We start from the raw sequence: 23513 nt of genomic DNA, 5'->3' as shown, positions 1-23513 counted from the left end.
TAGGATTTTAAATAGCCCAGCTGGAATTCCATCACCTCCACTAGCTTTGGTTGTAGCTTCCTAAAGCTCACGTGACTTCAAACTCCATGATGTCCAATTCTAGGTGAGTGACCATGCCTTGTGGTTATCTGGATCATTAAGTTTTTTTTGTTTTTGTTTTTTTGTATAGTTTTTCTGTGTATCCTTTCCATCTTTTCTTAATCTGTTCTGCTTCTTTGGCATCTTTTCCATTTCTGTCCTTCATTGTACCCGTCCTTGCATGAAATGTTCCCTCGATAGCTCCAATTTTCTTGAAGAGATCTTCAGTCTTTCCCACTTTGTTATCTTGTACCATATTTCATTTTGCTTTCATGATCGCCTTTTAGTTTCTTCAATAACCTGAGTTCTTTCATAGGACTCTTCCATACTGTGCCCTTTACCTGGAATGTCCTTCCTATATGCTTCATGAAACTCATGCTTTCTTCTACCTGCAGTTCTCAGGTCACCTGTCACTTCCTCAGAGAAGCCTTTCCTAATGCCATCGTGTACTATATGCTTCACACTCTCCATCTTTTATTTCCTCTCACGGTACTTTATACATTTATATTTACTTGTGTTAATTTGTTTAATGATAGGAAACTTTGAGATGGGTGCCAATGATTCCTTACCTCCTGGTTTCATGCCCTAGAGTAATCCTTTGAGGATGGGCTGGACTAGTGACTTGCTTCTAATGAATACAAATCTTTGCGAGCCATTTTTGATACTATGTTGCTTCTGTTCTATACTCTGACTGGCTGGCTCTGGGGGAAGCCAGCTGCCGGGTAAGCTTCCCTTGGAGATGCTCAATGGCAAAAAATTGAGCCAGCAGTCATCAAGAAACTGAGGCCCTCAGTCCAACACTCCATGAGGAACCAATTCCTGCCAACAGCCACTTGAGTTACCATCTTTGCCCCAACATGTCAGGAAACAGCTTTGGTAAAAGGTTAACCAGTCTTTGCCACAATAAGTCTGGCTGACTTCATTTCCCATTCTCATATTTTGAGACAAAACCTATTCCTCAGCCAGTAAACTGGTAGTCTGTTCACTTAATTATATGATTTAATAAGTACTTACAGAGTGACTGCTATGTTCCAGTTACTGAGTTAGGCATAGGAAGAAAGCAATGTATGAAACACACAAAATCCTTCTGCTGATGCAGTTTATGTTGTAGAAAGTGGAGACAGAGATTGCAAATGTAACATATGTTACATACTGATGAATGTTCTGGAGGCAAATAGAGTAATGGGAGCAAGGAGTGTCAGAGTGGGGTTCTGGGTCACTATTCTATTTTGGGTGTGGTCAGAACATTACTCCCTGAGAAGCTGATATTTGAACAGCGACTCCAAAGGAGAGAGAGAGAGTCACTCAGCTTACAGGGGAAACATGTTCCAGGTAGACAAAAATCCTATGTAAAGTCCTAAAGTAGGCATACATGAATCCTCCAAGACTATATTGCATTCTGGATATTTACCAAAGGTAGGGATGATAAAATCTGCCTATTGTTTGCATGTGGAATGTGAGAGAATGAGGGACTTGAGGATATGTCTATGGTTTCCTGTTGAGTGTCTGGACGAACTAAATTACCTTTCATTGAGATGGAAGAGTCTGTGGTTTATGGTTTTTTTTTTTTTTTTTTTGAGGGAGGGTGTGGATAATTGCAGCTTATTTTGTACTCATGTTTTGGGGTCATGTGTTATAATTCACTTTTTTTTCCCACCAGTTGATCTTTCCAGAATGTCCCATCACCCACTCCTTGTCAGGCTCACTCCCACAGGTGATATTGTATTCCATGGAGGCATCACCTTCTCTGGTAGATCCCATGCTTATCTCAGTTATGTGCTGTGTTGGCTGTGCTTGGTCATTGAGTCGTGTCCAGCTCTTTGTGACCCCATGGATTGACAGGCTTCTCTGTCCATGGGGATTCTCTAGGCAAAAAATACTGAGTGTGTTGCCATACTCTCCTCCAAGAGATCTTCTCAACCCAGGGATCGAACCCAGGTCTTCTGCATTGCAGGTGGATTCTTTATCATCTGAACCACCAGGGAAGCCCTATCTTGGTTACAAAGCCTAACAACTGTTTCTTCCAATTCTTCCTGATTAGAATGCAGGCTTCTAGAGAACAGGAACTATGTTCTATTTATCTTTTCAAATCCAGTGCCTAGCAGAGTGCCAGTTACTAAGCTGGTAGTCAATAAAAATAGTGTTTTTGAATAAGTGAACAAAATGATTTAAGAAACTGAACAAGTGAGGTAATGCAAAGAGTAAAGCATCTTCCACATATGGACAATGTAATAGCACAGAGTATGTGGTGAACTTCAAACGGATAAAAATTGCTGAGACAGGGAGTGTGCAGCTGTGTTGGGGTGGAAGAGAATGGTCGGAAAGGATGGTGGGAAGCCAAGCTGGTGAGGGAAGGTGAAGAGGGGAGGGGCTCCAATTGTGCTAACAGGCTTGGCAAGTGTGTTGATAACAACACTAACAGGTTGTGATCAGAGCACCTCTTTTGTCCTTGATAGTGTGCTTTTTTTTTTTTTTTTCCCTGCTAAAAACAGAACAGGGATTCTGTTTGATTTCTTTTTTCCCATGTAAATCTAATTTAGAGGAAAACTTTTCCACCTAACTTTTAGGATATTTCCCCTGCCCCACCAACTTATGCTGAAGAATTTATTCATCTTTATGTTGATTTTTTTCTGCTTATTTACTCATCAGAAATTAGAAGAGTTAGGCTGTGCTGCTGTCTCATGTTCCCTTATGTGAAATTACATAAGCTTGCTCATGAGATTGAAAAGTCTTTCAACATATTTATTAGTCACTTGTAGTTTTTGGTGTTATTTTTTCTAATTGTGTTTAGTTTTTAAATTTCTATGCTTGTTATTCTTTATTGACTATCTTGAGCTGTTTATATATTAAAAGAAAAAAATGAGTTTTCAAAAAGTTGTCATTAAACATGACTAAATTATTTCTAATATTTAGAGTCCCTGTTAAATTGGCTATTTTTCATTTAAATACCTACCATGACCAAGAGATCTGTTTCAAGGACAGACAACTCATTTGGGATAATAAGATTTACACAATTCTGTTAAAACTAGCAGTGTAGTTCTTTTCGAAAAAAGCCAGAGTATATGCAAATATAATCATTAGAGCTGAATAACAAAGCCATCAGTATATTTCTTTTTATTATTTGATTCTACATAACACTATAACTTATTTATAGAGATATATTAAGCTTGGGAATGAAGACTTAGGTGGTGGAATTCTTTCCAAATGTTCCATTCTTTATAATTGCAAGATTTAGAAACAGTATTGTAAAAAATTAACAAACAGAATACTCAAATTAAATAGAGTTTATAAACCAGCAGGGGGAGCTCTCATGCCCTGTGACCTTGGCAGAAGCCAAAAGGGAAAAGACCTCCTTCTTCCCTGGCAACAACTCAACTAAGGAAAAGCCACAGATTCTGTTTTTGTAGCCCTCTCAACTTCCTTTTTCCCCTCTAAAAAAGTTTTCTTCCCTGGCCTTGTGGGAACTTGCATGTAAGTTCACCATAGTTGCTGACCTCAAATTTCAATTCTCTGCTAGTTCTGAATAAACCCTTTTTTTTTTTTTTTTGCTGGAGAAACAACTAACTCGGAGTCTATTTGTTTTAGACCAACATTTTGTGGCCCATAAGGGATGAGAGAAGACCTCTGATGGCTCCAGGGATGGTGAGCAAAAAGATGAGCTACCCACAATTGAGCCGTAGTTGCCTACTGCTGTTCTCACAGATCCTAGATTTTGAAGTCTTATCTTTCTCCTGAATCTGAGCTTCCACCCTCTTTGTGTCTGAAACTCTACTGGCTGTATTTGGGTCTACATTAAGGTTTTGCCCTTTCTGGTTAAGGCGTTTGGGGCTAATTTTGAGATTAGACTGTTTCAGCTGAAATTGGTTAGATTTTGACCCATTCCCTCAGGAATAGGGGCTGTTTCATTGAAACTGTGCTCTTTTCAGTCATTGGTTTATTCCTTAGGAATAGGGGCTGTTCTATGGGAATTGCTTAGAAACCCCTTGGCCTGGCTCCTCCATGGCAACTTTGTCCCCCTACTAATGGTTGGTATTAAGTTTACAAGTTGCTTGAATTGTGTGTATTGTAGGATGTTTGAGGTGTAACTGGTTTAGGCTATTTGAAAATTATTCTCTTATTTTAGAGAAAAACCTCTGAGAAATAGGATCCCAGTTATTTAAATATTATGAGGGCACCACTCACCCCCCCATAGGAACTCTGGCTGATTTTATATTTAAAAGCCATAGTCCTTTTGACCAAAGGCAATTTAGGATATCAATGGCAATTATGGGGAACTTTTGAAACCCCCAAACTTAGTCTTCTTAAAATTGATTTGGACCACCATAGCCCCAAAATTTCAGAACTGAATAAAATGACTATTTCAATTGGTAATTTGAGGCTTCCAAATGTTATCAGGAGCCTAAAATTGCTTTTCTAAAATAATGTTTTAAGCTGAACTGGGGCAAACAAACAAAGAAGAAATAGATTCTGAATCTTCAGGCTCTTCTTCCTTGGCATTTTTTCTCAGGCTCTGCCTCTGGTGCTATCCTCCTTTTTCCCTTCAATGTCTCCTATACCTCCACTGTACCCTCAACTCCCCCATACTAGTTCTGTCACTGAACCTTCCTTCTTCTCTAAAACTCTCTCCACTCCCTTTTCCTTGAATTTCTGAGAAACTGTCCATTTAAACTTAAGCCTTCTCAGGATCTAGAGGTTAAACCCTTATTTTTTGTATTCCTTGGAGAAAGCTGAACTGCAAGCATAGTCAAAAATTTCCCCAAAGTAATAAAAGATCATCTCAGATTAGCTGAAAAATTTAATATCATCATTCAAATGATCAACTTCATTTCTCTGACTTACATCAGCTGGCTGATAGGTTTGTCGATGAAGACTAGGCCCAGCTTTGGATGAAAATGGCTAGTTGGGAAAATTCTAAGAGGATTTTAGAATTACAGCTGGGAGGCCATCCTGCCATTTTTAGGTTTATATGATCAGGATTGGGTAATTTCTAGGTTACCTCATCAAGAAATTCCTAAGGCTTTCCCAAAGCCCATTGATTGGAGCAAAATTCAAACTTGTAAAAAAATTCTAATGAAGCTATTCATGAATACTGCAGTTGACTTCAGATTAGTTTTAGAGAAAATTCTTGTCTTCCTTCAGATGTTGATTCCACCTGAGTAGACTTTTAACTCTGTGTTTATTAATGAGCTGAACTGGGACCTTTACCTTGTATTAAAAATGACTAGGATGGAATAGGAAACTATGTCTAATCCAGATTTAATCAATCTAGCAATCCAGCTTTCCTGTACTCTAGGTAAGTCACCTGAAAGGAAGACCACTGAAATTAGTCTTAAACTGTAGCAGTTGGAGGTTTATAAATGAAACCTTCTACTTCCTGCTATTATGCAAATAGCCAGAACATTGGAAGAAAGATTTTTACAAATTCAAGCACTCCAGGTGCCTTCAGATCTCTAACCAACCTTTCCAGCATCTTCCCATTTCTTAATGATGAGGCTCTAAGGAATTACATAGGCTTTTCCAGATCCTCCTTCTTAATTGGAGAAAATTCCCTCCAGATTGGGGATGAATTCTAGTCCTAATTGACAACAGTGCCACACTCAAGGTGCCCCACTCCACTACAATAAAATAGTCTCTGCCTCAGATCACTAAAACAGTTCAAATAGAGGGGATTTCTCATGAAATCCTGTCTCTGAACCTATTCCATTTTGTTAGGCCCTTTGAGAGATATATACCCTTTCCTCCGTAGCTCCTCTGCACTTACCCATTTGTAGGCTCCCCTCCCTGCTTGTTCTTTGCAGAGTAGCTTGGTGGCCTCATCTGATGATTCACTTGTAGATTCTTCCTGGGCTCATACACGTGCCAGAGACTACATGAGGCCCTGGGGACACTCACACAGTACGATCAACATCCAGGTCCTGGAGAATTCCCAGAGTGGGATTCACTTGTAAAAAGAGGTGAAAAGCTTGGCCTGGTACACATGTGCTAGACATCATCAGAGCAGCAGAGATAGAGTGAAGGGAGAAACACCATCTTCATGAGCTCACCATTGTCACTCCTGATGCAGGTCCTGATGCCTGAAAGGCACCTAGATTAGTGGAGGACCCAACAAATCCTGGATCAGCTAGTTTCCACATCTGAACTAGATATCAGACCAGAGGTGTATTTATCAGACATTTATGGGGTCCAAGACAGTTCCCACTGACCCATGTCTGACTTAATTCCTGTTCTCTGCCTCTCACCAGTTTTCATGAAGGAAAGTGCCTGGTGTGTCACAATAGATGGAGATGGCAGCCGAATGAAGAAAGCTACTCTCTGTGGACATTTAGAACAGAACCAATGCCGTTCTCACTCAAGCCTTTATGCTTGCATCCTCTTAGAAGGAGCACAGAGCTTTACTGTACAGATGGCCATGGCTGGGTGCAGCTGGTGGCGCTGTACTGATTCTCCTCATCTTAAGACTTAGGAATCCATCATTCTACCTTCCCATGGCCTGGTTACCTTTTGTTTCTTCCTTCTGCTTCTCTATACCTTTTCCCTATTAATGCCTTGCCCAAGACTCTTAGTCCTCTTTTTCCCATGGAATCTACCATTGCTTTCTGTGGATTTCTAGTGCCCCTGCTCCTGGTATACTCATTTTAGCATTCAGTTGCACACAGCTAGGAGTCCTTCAAATATCACTAGGGAACTGTGACCTATGGACAAAGGATTTCTAGAACAATCCTGTTATGTGAAGCTTGTTTCTATGGGAGAGAAGAGATATTTTTAAAGAAGCAGTCTCATTTTTGTCTTGTGGGGAAAAAATATCAACACCTATAAGGCAGTCAAATTCAACTGAGATACATGTATTTAGGATTCAAGATCCAAAAGGATCCTCAAGCCATAATTTGCCTCATTTTTGTATTTATACTGACTTAAAGCAACTTCTTTGATTTGTTATTTGGGGAAGCTGGTAGAAGAAACTAAGGTCCTATTTCCTCTGGCAGGTTCAACATGACACGAGTGGGCACGCTCCTGCCACACTGCCAAGTTCCTTTTTCCCCACCTTGCAACACATAACCTCCACCTCATCCTAATAAAAAGGGAGCTTAGTGCCCACCTTGATGTTTAACGCTTACCCTAAAGGAGACCTCTAGCTGCTCTCTTCATTTCGTATAGGGTTTTTTGCCCAGCACACAGAAACTGGGACTGTCATAACTGATGGGAAACAGACTTTCCACAAGACAAAGACAATCCTATTCTTGGCGATATTTTCTGAAGCAAAACATAAGGCCTCAGTTGGTGAACCTTGGAGTGAAATTGTCCCAACTCTGCCTGGAGGCTCCTTCTTTCTCAGATTCCTTCAGAATTGGCTGAAGCATGTAGATCCACCAGGGCCTACCAACAAAAGCAAGGTGCTTTGCCTCAGTACTCCAGCTAAGATGGGGGAAGGACTGAATCTAAGGTCCCTACAATAAAAGAGCTTCGGATACGTGGAGGACAGGAAGGAAGCTACATTTGAGAAATAACCCCTTTAATGCCGATGTTTCTGAGGGAACAAGTGCTGGGGTTACTGAAATCTCAGGCCTGGCAAGTGGCCTACACAGGAGGATCAGGAAAAAGGATTAAAATCATAATTGATGCCAAACTCATAGTAGAAGTTTAGAGTCTCTTCCAGCAGGCGGGGTGTGAGAGGAAGGGCATTGTGTTTGGAACTGAAGGGTTAATCTACAGTGCCTGGTTCCCCATTTGCTGGTTGTGCAATTCTGCATAATTTATCCTCTTTTTTCTCATAAGTTAAATAAATACAGTTGTAGATTCTTTTCTTGTGTATAATCAATCAAAATGTCATGAGCTGAATGTAAAGACCTACTCAGAATTAAAGATTTATTATTAAATGAAGTGATTATTATCCCAGTAATAGGGATTGTGAAACCCAGTTTTGTCCACTTAGAACTCCATTGAAACTTTTCCTGAATGTAAACGGTGCTTTTTTCCTACCTTATTGAGGTATAGTTAGTATATAGCATTCCGCACATGTTTAAGGCCTACAATTTGATCAATTTTGGCATGAATACTACAATATAATAAAAATTATATCTGGTCTCTGTCTCTGGTCCTTGGCACAGAGCTTCAAAAATCTTTAAAATTTCCTGAGTGGTAAGATTGCCTTTGTTATGCCATGACGTGGCTGTTGTGGGATCTTAAGTAGCTTCAGGTGGGTAGTGATAGACCAATTGCCTGGTCAGAGGGTTGTAACCTTGAGCCAAACTCCAGGGAGGGGAAGGGGCTGGAAACTGACTTCAGTCACTTGGCCAGTGATTTAATCATGCCTGCACAATGAAACCTCAATAAAAACTCTGGACACTGGTGCTCAGTAGAACTTCCAAGTTGGTGAGCACATTGATGTGCCAGGAAGGTGATGTAGAAAATCTGCCCAGGACTCCACAGGGAGAGGGTATGGAAGCTCTGCCCCCCAGAACCCTTGTAGGCTTCACCTAGGTGTATCCTTTATAATAAAACTGTAACTGCAAGTATAGAGCTTCCTTAGTTGTATTAATTGTTTCCAGGGAATTACTGAGCCTGAGGGGATCCCTAAATATATAGCCAGACTGTGAAAAGTGTGGGAGGCCTAGAGATCCCCCAACTGTGTCTCCTGTCTGACAGTTTTGTGGGTGACTTTGTCCTAACTTGTGGGGTATGATGCCAACTTGAGTGGTTAGCAGAATGCTTCTGCTGTACTCTTAGTTAGGAGGGAGACAAAGCATTTGGTGTCAGAAAGGTGGGATTCATTAGAAGGACCCTGACTCACTGAGACATATGATTTGGAAAGAGAGAGGATAAAAGGGTAGGGGATAAGAATCTTTTGATTTCTGGGTGGCCAAAATATTACCTGTGGTATGAAAGCAGCTGTGCGCCTATCATTTACTCAAATTAAAGATTAATAGAATTTAGAGATGACTCATCCAACTCCCGAGGAGCTGGCTCACTGGATGCATAAGTAAAATAATAAGAAAAAGGTTAAATATTGAATTCCATGATTATTGTTATCTTTATCAGCTAAAGTGAAATTAAAAGAGTACTGAGTCAGATCTTGGTGCTGACCAAGTTCAGAGTATGGTCAATCTGAGCTATGGTCACTGGCCTTAAAGCTTTCCCCAAAGGGAAGAGTTATGTTTAGACAATAGAGAGTACTTCTGAGATCTCTGGTCATCCAAAAGGTCATCCAAACTGGGAGCATGGTAAGACCATGAAATTACCAAAACCAGGAGTTACAGTATGAAGGACTTTTCTTATTTTTTTGGATTGGTATCGTCAACTTCTTGAAGAACTTTTACCGAAATGGAATGTGTGAAGGTCTAATTTGGGGACCGTGTCATTGGTTTTAAATATTACAGAGTGAAAGAGTATGTTTGGGCATTATGGAACAATCACAGATGGATATGAATAAACAAAGGTCCATATAGTCAAAGCTATGGTTTTTCCAGTAGTCATGTATGGATGTGAGTGCTGGACCGTAAAGAAAGTTGAGCACTGAAGGACTGATGCTTTTGAACTGTGGTGCCAGAGAAGACTCTTAAGAATCCCTTGGACAGCAAAGAGATCAAACCAGTCAATCCTAAAGGAAATCAGCTCTGACTATTCATTGGAAGGACTGACACTAAAGCTGAAGCTCCAATATTTTGGTTACCTTATGTGAAGAGCCAACTCATTGGAAAAGACTCTGATTCTGGGAAAGATTGAGGGCAAGAGGAGAAGGAGTCAACAGAGGATGAGATGGTTGGATGGCATCATTGACTCAATGGACATGAGTTTCAGCAAACTCCATGAGATAGTGAAGGATAGGGAAGCCTGGCATGCTGCAGTCCATGGGGATGCAGAATTGGACATAGCAGTGACTAAACAACAAAAACAATGAATAATTCAGACAGATTGCAGGTTATCCCCAAGTTAACACCTATCCTAGTGGACTAGGTAAAAGGCACTGTAAAGTTTGTTTACTCTGAGAAGCAGAACTGTCTGCCTCCCTGTACATAAATGCCAAGTGGTACATCTCAGATGAAGTAGCTAATATGCTTTGCATGGAAGTCATGCTAAACTGGCTTTATGGTTCATGCATGTGTACTTAGTTATTAAGTAGAGTCCAACTCTTTGCGAGCCCATGAACTGTAGCCCACCAGGTTCCTCTGTTCATGGGGTTTCCCAGGCAAGAATACTGGAGAGGGTTGCCATTTCCTTCTCCAGGAAATCTTCCCAACCCAAGAATCAAACCCACGTCTCTTGCATTCGTAGGCAGATTCTTTACCGCTGAGCCGCTGAAAGTTGACTTTATGATGATCAAGATGCTAATCCAAGAAACATGCCCCTTTTCCAAGGCATGGTACGTGCTGTAATTAAAATATTCTTTTGGTCTGGGACACCATATAACCTCACTGTTGCAAAATTGAATAGCTGTCCAAAATAACTTACTGGATTTTTCTGTCTCAGTTTCCCTTTATGGATCGTATAGATGCTAATAGAAATAGATTAATTAACACAAAAATGAGAAAAAGCGGAAGAGATATGCAAGGGACTCATCCTGATAGAATGGAAATCTTTACATGGTGTTTGAAGAATGGGGTGAGTAAAGTAGACATTAACAGGGTTGAAGCAAAGGTCCTCACAGAGCACAGTCACAGGATGAGTAGACCGATGATGCCTCTTTGGGATCCTCAACATTAAAGGTCCTTAAATATGTCTGTCCACTCTATGTGACCCAGTTTGGAGGAGGAATATTAAAAAGTCAGAAGACAAAGACTACATTGAGAAACACAGCCTGAATTACTTTGAACCACAGCCAAGTGGATTTCAAGCAGATTTATCAAGGTAAATAGTTTTTTTTTTCAAGCTAAATATTGACAAAATGTCCAGTGTATCTTGGCTCAACCCTCTGCTTGGGGACCTGAAGCCTTATGCTTATGACTGAGCGGAATGACTAGGAAGTGGAGACGAGAAATTTCTCAGACTTCTTGACAAGGGAACCTCACAAACTGTTTGGTACCAGAATCTGTTGGTAAGACCTTAATGGAGCCTACAATTAAATTGAAAAATCATAGGAATTCAAGAGTTGACAGGATTAAGGTGAAAACTTTGGATGGAAACTTGGAATTTTTACATATGCCCAGTGTAAAATGGTTGAATCTGTTTTACCAAATTTATTATAGAGATGGATATTGTGTCTGGCTGAGGAGTGTTTCCTCTACATTTCATTATAAAACAGAAGGCATACATAACACAACACGTTCAACAATATTGGACACGATACATGGGAATGCATAGGAATGCCAGAGCCCGTACAGTACAAGATAGAAGTGGAATGTTGGTACAGCCCGATTCTCTGTGCAATAACTTTGTATAGAGTGTAGACTCGGGTTTGTGGCAAAATCCTATGAGCTTTTCTCTCAGTGGCAACTGCTGGGATCATGGACTAGAAAATTTCCATTTGAGAAGCAATTACTACCTTGCTTTTAGACATTAATTCACCCTGTCCCTGTGACTAAAGGACATAAAATAATATTGAAACCCATAATAGCTTGGGTGATAGTAGAGAGACACTCTAATGTGGAAGGCAATGCCCAGATGAGTTCCATAATAAAATAGAAATAGTTTTGTCAAGAGTGTGCTATGAAGGGAATGCAAAGAATTTCTCAGCATATTCATAAGCAGGTACATTCTTTCCCCCTAGATCTGACTTTGGAACACACAAGGAGCTGCCTGATTCTATTGCCACTTGGACAGAGCCCTATAATTAGCTCCTGATTGACCAACACAGAGCTGCTCAACTTTTGGTTGTCAGTTCCAAAGTGAACTGTTTGGAAGTCTACCACTCTGATTAAGGAAGGTAAAAATAAATTAGCTCAGTGGGCTAACTTGCATGCTTTCTGATCCTGTGTTTAGGTTTTTACTGATGCATGGATGGTGACCTGGCCATATGGTCAGGCAGGAGGGCAAGGGAAACTCACCTACCTGGCCAAAGGGGGTTAACAGTGAATGTGCCTGTATTGCTTACTGGTAAAAATAGTCCATTAGTTCTGTACACATGGAGAGATGGGGAAACAATAGTTGAGGTTAAAGGAATAAACACATGGGTTATACAATGAGGGAAATCCAGTATCCTTCAGGAAAAAACTCTTAGTTCAATTATGTCAGATGTTTGAAAGGGTGAAACCATGTACAGCTGAGACCACTCCTTTTAGAACCTGACAGCTTCAAGAAGTCTGCAAACCTGTGTGACTTTGCCCCAGGAAATATTTTGGTCATAAAATTTGGTGATGGGTTGGACTAATTTTTAATGCTTGAAAGGAACTCAGTACTGTGCCGGTACCTTCTAACATTTACTTGCAGATTACATCTCTTATATTGCAATAAAGTCTAACACTGGCATTGTTGGTAAATAAATGATATTAAATTTGATAGTCAATTAGAGAAATACATTTGAGTTATCATCTTTACCCCACACTTGCTCCTCCAAATATTAGGAGCTCTGCTTCCAGGACCCTCTCAGATCCTGCTCTATGTGTATTTTTCATAATGAAAATGTAATAATAAGTATAGTACATTTCTGAGTTCTGTGACTCATTTCAAGTGAACCATATAAAACCTGAGGGGGTCACAGTAATCCTTGAATCTATGGCCAGTTTTTTGGAAGTGTGGGTATCCTGGGGAACCCTGGCCAATGGCTGGTGTCTGAGAAATAAGGCAGCTTACGGAAGATTTTGTCTTTAACTTTGGGATCTGACAGTAATTCCGGGTGCTTAGTGTCAGAATGGCATTGCAGTACATCCAACTAAGGTGGACAGAGGACACGCATATACCCAGGAAGCAATGGTAAAGTGGGACTTTTTTGAAGAGAAAAGTAAAAATTGACTCTTGCAGTTTGCTGTACAAGGTAGGTAGAATTCCAATGGAAAGACACAGACATGCCCACAATATTTACCACAAAACTCACATATAGGCACACCTCAACCCCCATGGCATATATCCATACACCTCCAAGGAATACAACTGCTTATGGGAACACAGCTATGGTTTTTCACCTTTCTTTCTCACCACCCTCAATCCTCATTCCCATCAGAAAGCGAGAATCACATTAATTCTCTAAATAAAAGCCATCAAGGAAGAACCACATTTAAAAAAATTATTTATTTTTTAATGGAAGGATAATTGCTTTACAGAATTTTGTTGTTTTCTGTTAAACATCAACACGAATCATCCATAGGTATACATATGTCCCCTCCCTCTTGAACCTCCCTTCCAACTCGCTCTCCATCCCACCCCTCTCATTTCAGTTCAGTTGCTTGGTCATGTCAAGCTCTTTGCAACCCCATGGACTGCAGCATGCCAGGCCTCCCTGTCCATCACCAAGTCCTAGAGTTTACTCAAACTCATGTCCATTGAGTCAGTGATGCCATCCAGCCATCTCATTCTCTGTTGTCCCCTTCTCCTCCTGCTTTCAGTCTTTCCCAGCATCAGGGTCTTTTTGAATGAGTCAGCTCTTTGTATCAGGTGGCCAAAGTATTGGAGTATCAGCTTCAGGATCAGTACCTTCCAATGAATATTCATGACTGATATCTTTTAGGATCAACTGCTTAGATCTCCTTGCTATCCAAGGGACTCAAGAGTGTTCTCCAACACCACACTTCAAAAGTATCAATTCTTCAGTGCTCAGCTTTCTTTGTAGTCCAACTCTCACATCCATACATGACTACTGGAAAAAGCACAGCTTTGACTAGGTGGAACTTTGTTGGCAAAGTAACATCTCTGCTTTTTAGTATGCTGTCGAGAATGGCCATAGCTTTTTTCAAGGAGTGTCTTTTAATTTCATGGCTGAAGTCACCACCTGCAGTGATTTTGGAGCCCCGCAAACATGTTTGTCCTTGTTTCCACTGTTTCCATCTATTTGATCTGAGTTGATGGGACCAGATGCCATGATCATAGTTTTCTGAGTGTTGAGTTTTAAGCCAGCTTCTTCACTCTCCTCTTTCACTGTCATCAAGAGGCTGTTTAGTTCTTCTTTGCTTTCTGCCATAAAGGTGGTATCATCTGCATTTCTGAGGTTATTGATATTTTTCCTGGCATCTTGATTCCAGCTTGTGCTTCATCCAGCCCAGCATTTCTCATGATGTACTCTGCATATAAGTTACATAAGCAGGGTGACAATATACAGCCTTGACATACTTCTTTTCCTATTTGGAAACAGTCTGTTGTTCCATGTCCAGTTCTATCTGTTGTTTCTTGACCTGCCTACATATTTCTTAAGAGGCAGGTCAGGTGGTCTTGTATTCCCATCTCTTTAAGAATTTTCCACAGTTTGTGGTGATCCACACAGTCAAAGGCTTTGGCATAGTCAATAAAGCAGAAATAGATGTTTTTCTGGAACTCTCTTGCTTTTTTGATCATCTGACAGATGTTGGCAATTTAATCTCCAGTTCCTCTGCTTTTTCTAAAACCAGCTTGAACATCTGGAAGTTCATGGTTCATGTACTGTTGAAACCTGGCTTGGAGAATTTTGAGCATTACTTTACTAGTGTGTGACATGAGTGCAATTGTGTGGTAGTTTGGGTATTCTTTGGCATTGCCTTTCTTTGGGTTTGCAGTGAAAACTGACCTTTTCCAGTCCTGTGTCCACTGCTGAGTTTTCCAAATTTGCTGGCATATTGAGTGTAGCACTTTCACAGCATTATCTTTTAGGATTTGAAATAGCTCAACTGGAATTCCATCACCTCCACTAGCTTTGTTCATAATGATGCTTCCTAAGGCCCACACTTGATTTTGCATTCCAGGATGTCTGGCTCTAGGTGAGTGACTGTCATGAAGATCTTTTTTATATAGTTTCTGTGTAGTCTTTCCACCTCTTCTTAATATCTTCTGTGTCTGTTAGGTCCATACCATTTCTGTCCTTGATTGTGCCCATCTTTGCATGAAATGTTCCCTTGGTATCTCTAATTTTCTTGAAGAGACCTCTAGTCTTTCCCATTCTATTGTTTTCCTATATTTCTTTGCACTGATCACCCCTCTAGATTGATATAGATCCCCTGTTTGACTTTCCTGAGTCACAGAGCAAATTCTCATTGGTTATCTATTTTGGATATGCTAATGTAAGTTTCCATGTTACTCTCTCCATACCTCTCACCTTCTTCCCTCTCCACCCCTTCATGCCCATAATTCTGTTCTCTATGTCTGTTTCTCCCCTGTTGCCCTGCAAATAAATTCATTCTTACCATCTTTCTAGATTCCATATATATACATTACTATATGATATTTATTTTTCTCTTTCTGACCTATTTCACTCTGCATAATAGGCTGTAGGTTCATCTACCTCATTACAACTGTCTCAAATGCATTCCTTTTTATAGCTGAGTAATATTCCACTGCATATATGTACCATAGCTTCTTTATCTGTTCATCTGTTGATAGACATCTATGTTGCTTCCATGTTCTAGCTATTGTTAAGCAGTCCTGCAATAAACATTGGGGTACATGTCTTTTTCAGCTTTGGTTTCCTCAGGGTATATGCCTAGGAGTGAGATTGTTGGGTCATATGGTGATTTTATTCATAGTTTTAAAAGGAATCTCCACACCAGAAGGCCCACCTTTCTTATCATCTGTTTCCCCCACACTCCCAGGAAGTGACTGACCCAGAATAAACACAGATTTTTCTTTCTCATGAGGCCACCTGCAGTTACAGAAAAGAAAACACTATAAAGATCAGGTCATTCTTTGTCCTGTTTGCATAGATCTTTTGTTCTCTTGTTGACTTTACAAAGCTGGATGGGAAACAGTGGTCAAGACAAAATAACCTATAAGCAAGAACAGAGGACACCTGCACATACCAAAGACATGACCTTTCCTTGAAGGATGTGTCTCTTAAGTCTATCTTGGTTGGAAATTATAAATTTTCCTCTTAATCAAAGAGGAAAAATCTTTGCTGAAGAAATGTCCCCTACCAACAGTTTATAACCTGATGCTCCTGTACTCGAGTGCCTCTTGAATCAGCCAACAGTTGATCAGTGATTATCCTTCCAGTCCTCCATGGAAACAGTAACTAACCTCTATAATGTACATGATATGTTTTCATACCTGAGCTAGACTAAGAAAAATATCAAGAAAGCCATATTTCTATCTCAAAGACCATCTTAACTTGGCGTTAAATGTGCTTGCTCATCTACCCTGCCAACAGGTTGTCTGGAGGACTAGGGGATGTAGATGAATGTTTAAGAACATTGATGGGACTCCTCATGCATTTCTCTAATCCAGTTATGTAAGAACTTTGCAAAAACAATATTGGACACCACTAATAACCAACAAGCTAATTACCAACTGGTACTATGAGCTCTTATTTGTTTCTGTCCCTAAGTTATGACTCTTTTAGAATTTGAGTGTTTCTAGGGTTGTGATATCAAATATCACTAAAATGTCTCCTCTGTTCTTGTTTGTTAGGTCAACGCTAAGGAATAATCTAAACCATGTCAGAAATTCACCAGGTTACCCTTCTTCTTGCTTCCAAACTCTCAGAATCTGCCAGCTGACCAGAAGTATCTGATCTTTCTATGTGCCTTTTACACATGTCTCAAAATGGCTAAACAGACAAAATTTAGTTTTGTCTGGTTCACTGCAGAAGGAAATGGCAAACCACTTCCGTATTCTTGCATTGAGAACCCCATGAACAGTGTGAAAAACAAAAAGATAGGACATCTTTTTGTCCTATCTTGAAAGATGAACTCCCCAGGTCAGTAAGTGCCCAATATACTACTGGAGATGAGTGAAGAAATAACTCCAGAAAGAATGAACAGACAGAGCCAAAGCAAAAACAACACCCAGTTGTGGATGTGATTAGTGATAGAAGCAAGGTCTGATACTGTAAATAGCAATATTGCATAGGAACCTGAAATGTTAGGTCCCATGAATCAAGGCAAATTGGAAGTGGTCAAACAGGAGATGGCAAGAGTGAACGTCGACATTTTAAAATTAGAGAACTAAAATGGACTGGAATGGGTGAATTTAACTCAGATGACCATTATATCTACTACTTTGGGCAAGAATCCCTTAGAAGAAATAGAGTAGGCATCATAGTCAACAAAAGAGTCCAAAATGTAGTACTCTGATGCAATCTCAAAAACGACAAAATGATTTCTGTTTATTTCCAAGGCAAACCATTCAGTATCACGGTAGTTCAAGTCTATGCCCTAACCAGTAATGCTGAAGAAGCTGAAGTTGAGCAGTTCTATGACGACCTACAAGACCTTCTAGAACTAACACCCCCAAAATATGTCCTTTTCATTATAGGGGACTGGAATGCAAAAGTAGGAAGTCAAGAAACACCTGGAGTAACAGGCAAATTTGGCCTTGGAGTACAGAATGAAGCAGGGCAAAGGCTAATAGAGTTTTGTCAGGAGAATGCACTGGTCAAAGGAAACACCCTTTTCAAACAACACAAGAGAAGACTCTACACATGGACATCACCAGATGGTCAACACCGAAATCAGATTGATTATATTCTTTGCAGCAAAATACAGTCAGCAAAAACAAGACTGGGAGCTGACTGTGGCTCAGATCATGAACTCCTTATTGCCAAAGACTGAAATTGAAGAAAGTAGGGAAAACCACTAGACCATTCATGTATGACCTAAATCAAATCCCTTATGATTATACAGTGGAAGTGAGAAACAGATTCAAGGGATTAGATCTGACAGACAGAGTGCCTGATGAACTATAGATGGAGGTTCATGATATGGTACAAGAGACAGAAATCAAGACCATCACCAAGAGAAAGAAATGCAAAAAATGAAAAATGGTTGTCTGAGGAGGCCTTACAAATGGCTGTAAAAGGAAGAGAAGCAAAAAGCAAAAGAGAAAAGGAAAAATATGCCCGTTTGAATGCAGAGTTCCAAAGAATAGCAGGAGGATATAAGAAAGCCTTCCTGAGTGATCAGTGCAAAGAAATATAGGAAAACAATAGAAGGGGAAAGACTAGAAATCTCTTCAAGAAAATTAGAGATACCAAGGGAACATTTCATGCAAAGAAGGGCTCAATAAAGGACAGAAATGTTATGGACCTAAGAAAAGCAGAAGATATTAAGAAGAGATGGCAGAATAAACAGAAAAACTATTCAAAGATCTTCACCACCCAGATAATCATGATGGTGTGATCATTCACCTAGAGCCAGACATCCTGGGATGCGAAGTCAAGTGTGGGCCTTAGGAAGCTTCACTATGAACAAAGCTAGTGGAGGTGATGGAATTCCAGTTGAGTTATTTCAAATTCTAAAAGATAATGCTGTGAAAATGCTGCTCTTAATATGCCAGCAAATTTGGAAAACTCAGCAGTGGCTGCAAGACTGGAAAAGGTCAGTTTTCATTCCGATCCCAAAGAAAGGCAATGCCAAGGAATGCTTAAACTACCACACAATTGCACTCATGTCACACGCTAGTAAAGTAATGCTCAAAATTCTCCAAGCCAGGCTTCAATAGTACATGAACCGTGAACTTCCAGATGTTCAAGCTAGTTTTAGAAAAGGCAGAGGAACCGGAGATCAAGTTTCTAACATCTATTGGATCATCAAAAAAGCGAGAGATTTCCAAAAAACATCTAATTCTGCTTTATTGACTATGCCAAAGCCTTTGACTGTGTGGATCACCACAAACCATGGGAAATTCTTAAAGAGATGGGAATACCAGACCACCTGACCTGCTTCTTGAGAAATCTATATGCAGATTAGGAAGCAACAGTTAGAACTGAACATGGAACAACAGACTGGTTCCAAACAGGAAAAGGAGTAAGTCGAGGCTGTATATTGTCACCCTGCTTATTTAACTTATATGCAGAGTACATCATGAGAAATGCTGGACTGGATGAAGCACAAGCTGTAACCAAGATTACTGGGAGAAATATCAATAACCTCAGAAACGCAGATGACACCACCTTTATGGCAGATAATGAAGAAAAACTAAAGAGCCTCTTGATGAAATTGAAAGGGGAGAGTGAAAAAGTTGGCTTAAAGATCATGACATTCAGAAAACTAAGATCATGACATCCAGTCCCATCACTTCATGGCAAATAGATGAGGCACAGTAGAAACTGTGGCAGAGGGGTTGCTTCAAAATCACTGCAGATGGTGACTGCAGCCATGAAATTAAAAGAGACTTACTCCTTGGAAGAAAAGTTATTACCAACAAAGACAGCATGTTAAAAAGCGGAGACATTTATTTACCAACAAAGGTCTATCTAGACAAGACTATGGTTTTTCCAGCAGTCAAGTATGGATGTGAGAGTTGGACTCTAAAGAAAGCTGAGCACCAAAGAATTTATGCTCCAACTGTGGTGTTGGAGAAGACTCATGAGAGTCCCTTCGACAGCAAGGCAATCCAACCAGTTCATCCTAAAGTAAATCAATTCTGAATATTCATTGGAAAGACTGATGTTGAAGCTGAAACCCCAATATTTTGGCCACCTGATGCAAAGAACTGACTCATTTGAAAAGACCCTGATGCTGGGAAAAATTGAATGCAGTAAGAGAAGGGGATGACAGAGGATGAGATGGTTGGATGGCATCACCAACTCAATGGACATGAGTTTGAGTAAACTCAGGAAGTTGGTGATGGACAGGGAGGTATGGCATGCTGCAATCCATGGGGTCTCAAATTGTCATGGCTGAGCGACTGAACTGAACTGAACTGAACTGAACCAATTGTGGGTGATGTTAGGCAGCAACCAAACTCTTCCATATAGGGTGTGACCATCATGTGCACACTCTATATGTGAAACACTTGGTCATATCCACTAAAGGCAAATATAGACATCCCCCATGTCCCAGTGATTCTTCTGGTAGAGAAATACTTGACAAAAATGCCTGCATGTGTTCTCCAGAAGACATTTACAGGAATGCACATAGCAGCATTGTTCTTAATTGCCCATAGTTGTACTCTACTGAAACCCTCATAACAGTAGAACATGTCAACACATTCCCTTATATTCCAACAACTATATGCTTTATCTTCATAAAAAAGAATGATCCTCAAAGATACACAGTTCTATGAGTGAATCTTACAAAATATAGTTTGAATGAAGCCAGACACAAGAGGAATCGTGATTTCCTTTATTTGCAAGTGGTTGACAGTAGTGACCCTTGGAGAGAGATTCATGATGGAAAAGAAGCCTAGGTGACTTTTTGGGTGCTGGGTTCCACTGAAGTTTTTAATACTTTGTTTTTTTTAATCTAGAGAATGATTATACAGTTTGCTAAAATTCATTGTGTTATATATACAACCACAATATGAAAGATTTTTCAGTATACATGTAATGTTTCAATTAAAAGTAAAAAAATAATAATATTTTCAAACATGCTATGAAAATCTCAGCAGTCATACATAGTTGCAGGCAGGGTATTTTGAGTAATTTAATATCACAAACCCCAAATCACACCTCTCTGCCCAAGGGCAACAATTACCTGGGGACATTTAGAGTAAGTATTTGACAGCAGCAAAAGGTCCTGGATTGCAGCAAGAGCCTGGAACATAGACACCCATTTAACATCACAGCCAGGACCACCCCATAGCAGCGCTGTCTATCACTCATCTCTGCATGAACCTTGGATACAAGAGGGAGAGTTTCCTACACATGCAGAGCACATCAATCTTGTGGCTTAAAAAAAAAATACACACACACACAGTGAATTCTATTTCTTTATGAACTCTCCTCATCTACCAGTTAGATTTTAATTTTCCGTGATTTAACCCACTTTTATTGAGCATATTGTTTGCAAAAATACATACTGCATTTTTTAGGAAATCTCATACATACAGAGAATGAGGAGTCAATCATGTGGTGATGGAGATTATACAGATTGCTTATCCTTCCTCTATTCCCCATTCTTCCCTCATAAGAGGATCCTGATCCCAATTTATTTTAGGTCAATGATATGCTCATCTAAAATAAGAACTGACACACGACTAAGTTGATTAAGGGTTCCGGTTAATTTAGTCTGCTTAAGATGTCAAGAGCAAATAACTTGTTTGTTTTTCCTTTCTACATAAATATATCCAAATATGAGCAATCAAACACACAAACATTTAAAATTTCATGCTAGTTTATAACACAACAGTAATAAAAGGAAAGAGAGGAGAATTAGAAACAACTAAATGTAAGATCCAGATAACTGGAGAGGATAGACCTGTGAATTTTCAGGTAATTAGAAATTCGTATATATTTCCCCACCAATTTAGATATCTAGGGGCTTGAAACTCTATAGCTGTCAGAATCATAACTGTCTTAAAATATGTAAAAAGGTAAATGTAGAACTAAAAACATGGTCAAGGATTATGGAACTACTAGGAATGAAAAAACACAAAAAGTAAACTTAAAAACTCACTTAATGGGCTATTCTAGAATACAAGAAATAGATAAAAAAGAAACATAGAAATAAAAGTTAGATCTGGCATATTTTCAAAACTCAGGTATTCAAAGATATGTAATACTCAAATAAGAGGTTAAATATTAAGAAGCACAAAATGAGAATGCATGAAAATTGTCTCAGTTTATTCCAAGAAGAAAATGAAAAGAATGGAAAACAGAAAACATCTGAAGTAATACAGCTGAGCATGTCTATAGATTTGATAAAATATAAGAATTCCCAGTTTTAGGAAACAGGATGAAAACCATGATGTGTGAATAAATGAAAGATCCACATAGAGGTATATTAAAGTTCATCTCAAGAAAAACAAACGAAAAAAGATGAGAACGACCTACTATAATACTGCAGAAGAATAATCAGCAAAAGTATAAAGAAAATAAACTGAAAAACACCTTACTGTGCTAAGATTTAAAGGAACTCCTGTGTAGAATTACAGATGTAAGCCATTGGTAATTTGATAGGGATTGCACGGAATCTGTAGATTGTGTTTGGCAGTATAGTCATTTTCACAATATTGATTCTTCCTACCCAGGAATATGGAATATCTCTCCATCTGTTTATGCATCTTTGATTTCTTTCATTAGTGTCTTATAATTTTCTGTGTACAGTTCATCTCCTTAGATAAGTTTATCCCTAGATATTTAATTCTTTTTTTTTTTTGTGATGGAGAATGGATTGATTCTTTAATTTCTCTTTCTAATTTTTCATTGTTAGTATATAGAAATGCAAGTGATTTCTGTGTATTGATTTTGTATCCTGCAACTTTGCTAAATTCGCTAATTAGCTCTAATAATTTTCTGATACTATCTTTAACGTTTTCTATGTACAGTATCATGTCATTTGCAAACAATGAGAGCTTTACTTCTGTTCTGATTGGGCTTCCTTTTACTTCTATTTCTTCTCTTATTGCTAGGACTTCCTGAACTATGTTGAATAATAGTGGTGAAACTGGACACCCTTGTCTCATTCCTGATCTTAGAGGGAAGACTTTTAGTTTTTCACCATTGAGAATAATGTTTGCTGTAGGTTTATAATATATGGCCTTTACTATTTTGAGGTAGGTTCTTTCCATGGCCATTTTTTGAAGAGTTTTAATCATAAATGAGTGCTGAGTTTTGTCAAATGCTTTTTCTGCATCTATTGAGATTATCATATGATTTTTACCTTTCAATTGTTCATATGGTGTATCACATTGATTGATTTGTGTATACTGAAGAATCCTCACATTCCTGGATTAAATTCAACTTCACCATGGTGTATGAGCTTCTGGATGTGTTGCTAAATTCTGTTTGATAAAATTTTGTTGAAGATTTTTGCGTCTATGTTCATCAGTGATATTGGCCTGTAGTTGTCCTTTCTGTGTTGTCTTTTTCTGGTTTTGGTATCAGGGTGATGGTGGCCTCATAGAATGAGTTTGGAAATATTCCTTCCTTTGCAATTTTTTGAAAGAGTTTTAGAAGGATAGGCATTAGCTCTTCTCTAAATGTAAGATAGAATTCTCCTGTGAAGCCCTCTGGCTTTTGTGTTTTGGGAGATTTTTGATCAAAGCTTCAATTTCAGTGCTTGTAATTGGTTGTTCATAATTTCTATTTCTTCTTGGTTCAGTCTTGGAAGATTAAAGTGTTCTAAGAATCTGTCCGTTTCTTCCAGGTTATCCATTTTATTGCCATATAGTTGTTCATAATAGTCTCATAATCCTTTATATTTCTGAGGTAAGATTGTATTGCTATAAACTTTCCTCTTAGAACTGCTTTTGCTGCATCCCATAGGTTTTAAGTTGTCATGTTTTCATTGTCATTTGTTTCTAGAAATTTTTTTAATTTTCCTTTTGATTTCTTCAGTAACCTTTTGGTTATTTAGAAACATTCTGTTTAATCTCCATGTGTTTGTGTTTCTTATAGTTTTCTTCTTATAATTGATATCTAGTCTCATAGCACTGTGGTCAGAGAAGATGCTTGATATGATTTCAATTTTCTTAAATTTACTGAGGTTTGATTTGTGACACAAAGT

The sequence above is a fragment of the Capra hircus genome, chromosome 5 (assembly GCF_001704415.2).
Source record: "Capra hircus breed San Clemente chromosome 5, ASM170441v1, whole genome shotgun sequence".
NCBI lineage: Eukaryota > Metazoa > Chordata > Mammalia > Artiodactyla > Bovidae > Capra > Capra hircus.
This window is presented reverse-complemented; position numbering follows the sequence as displayed.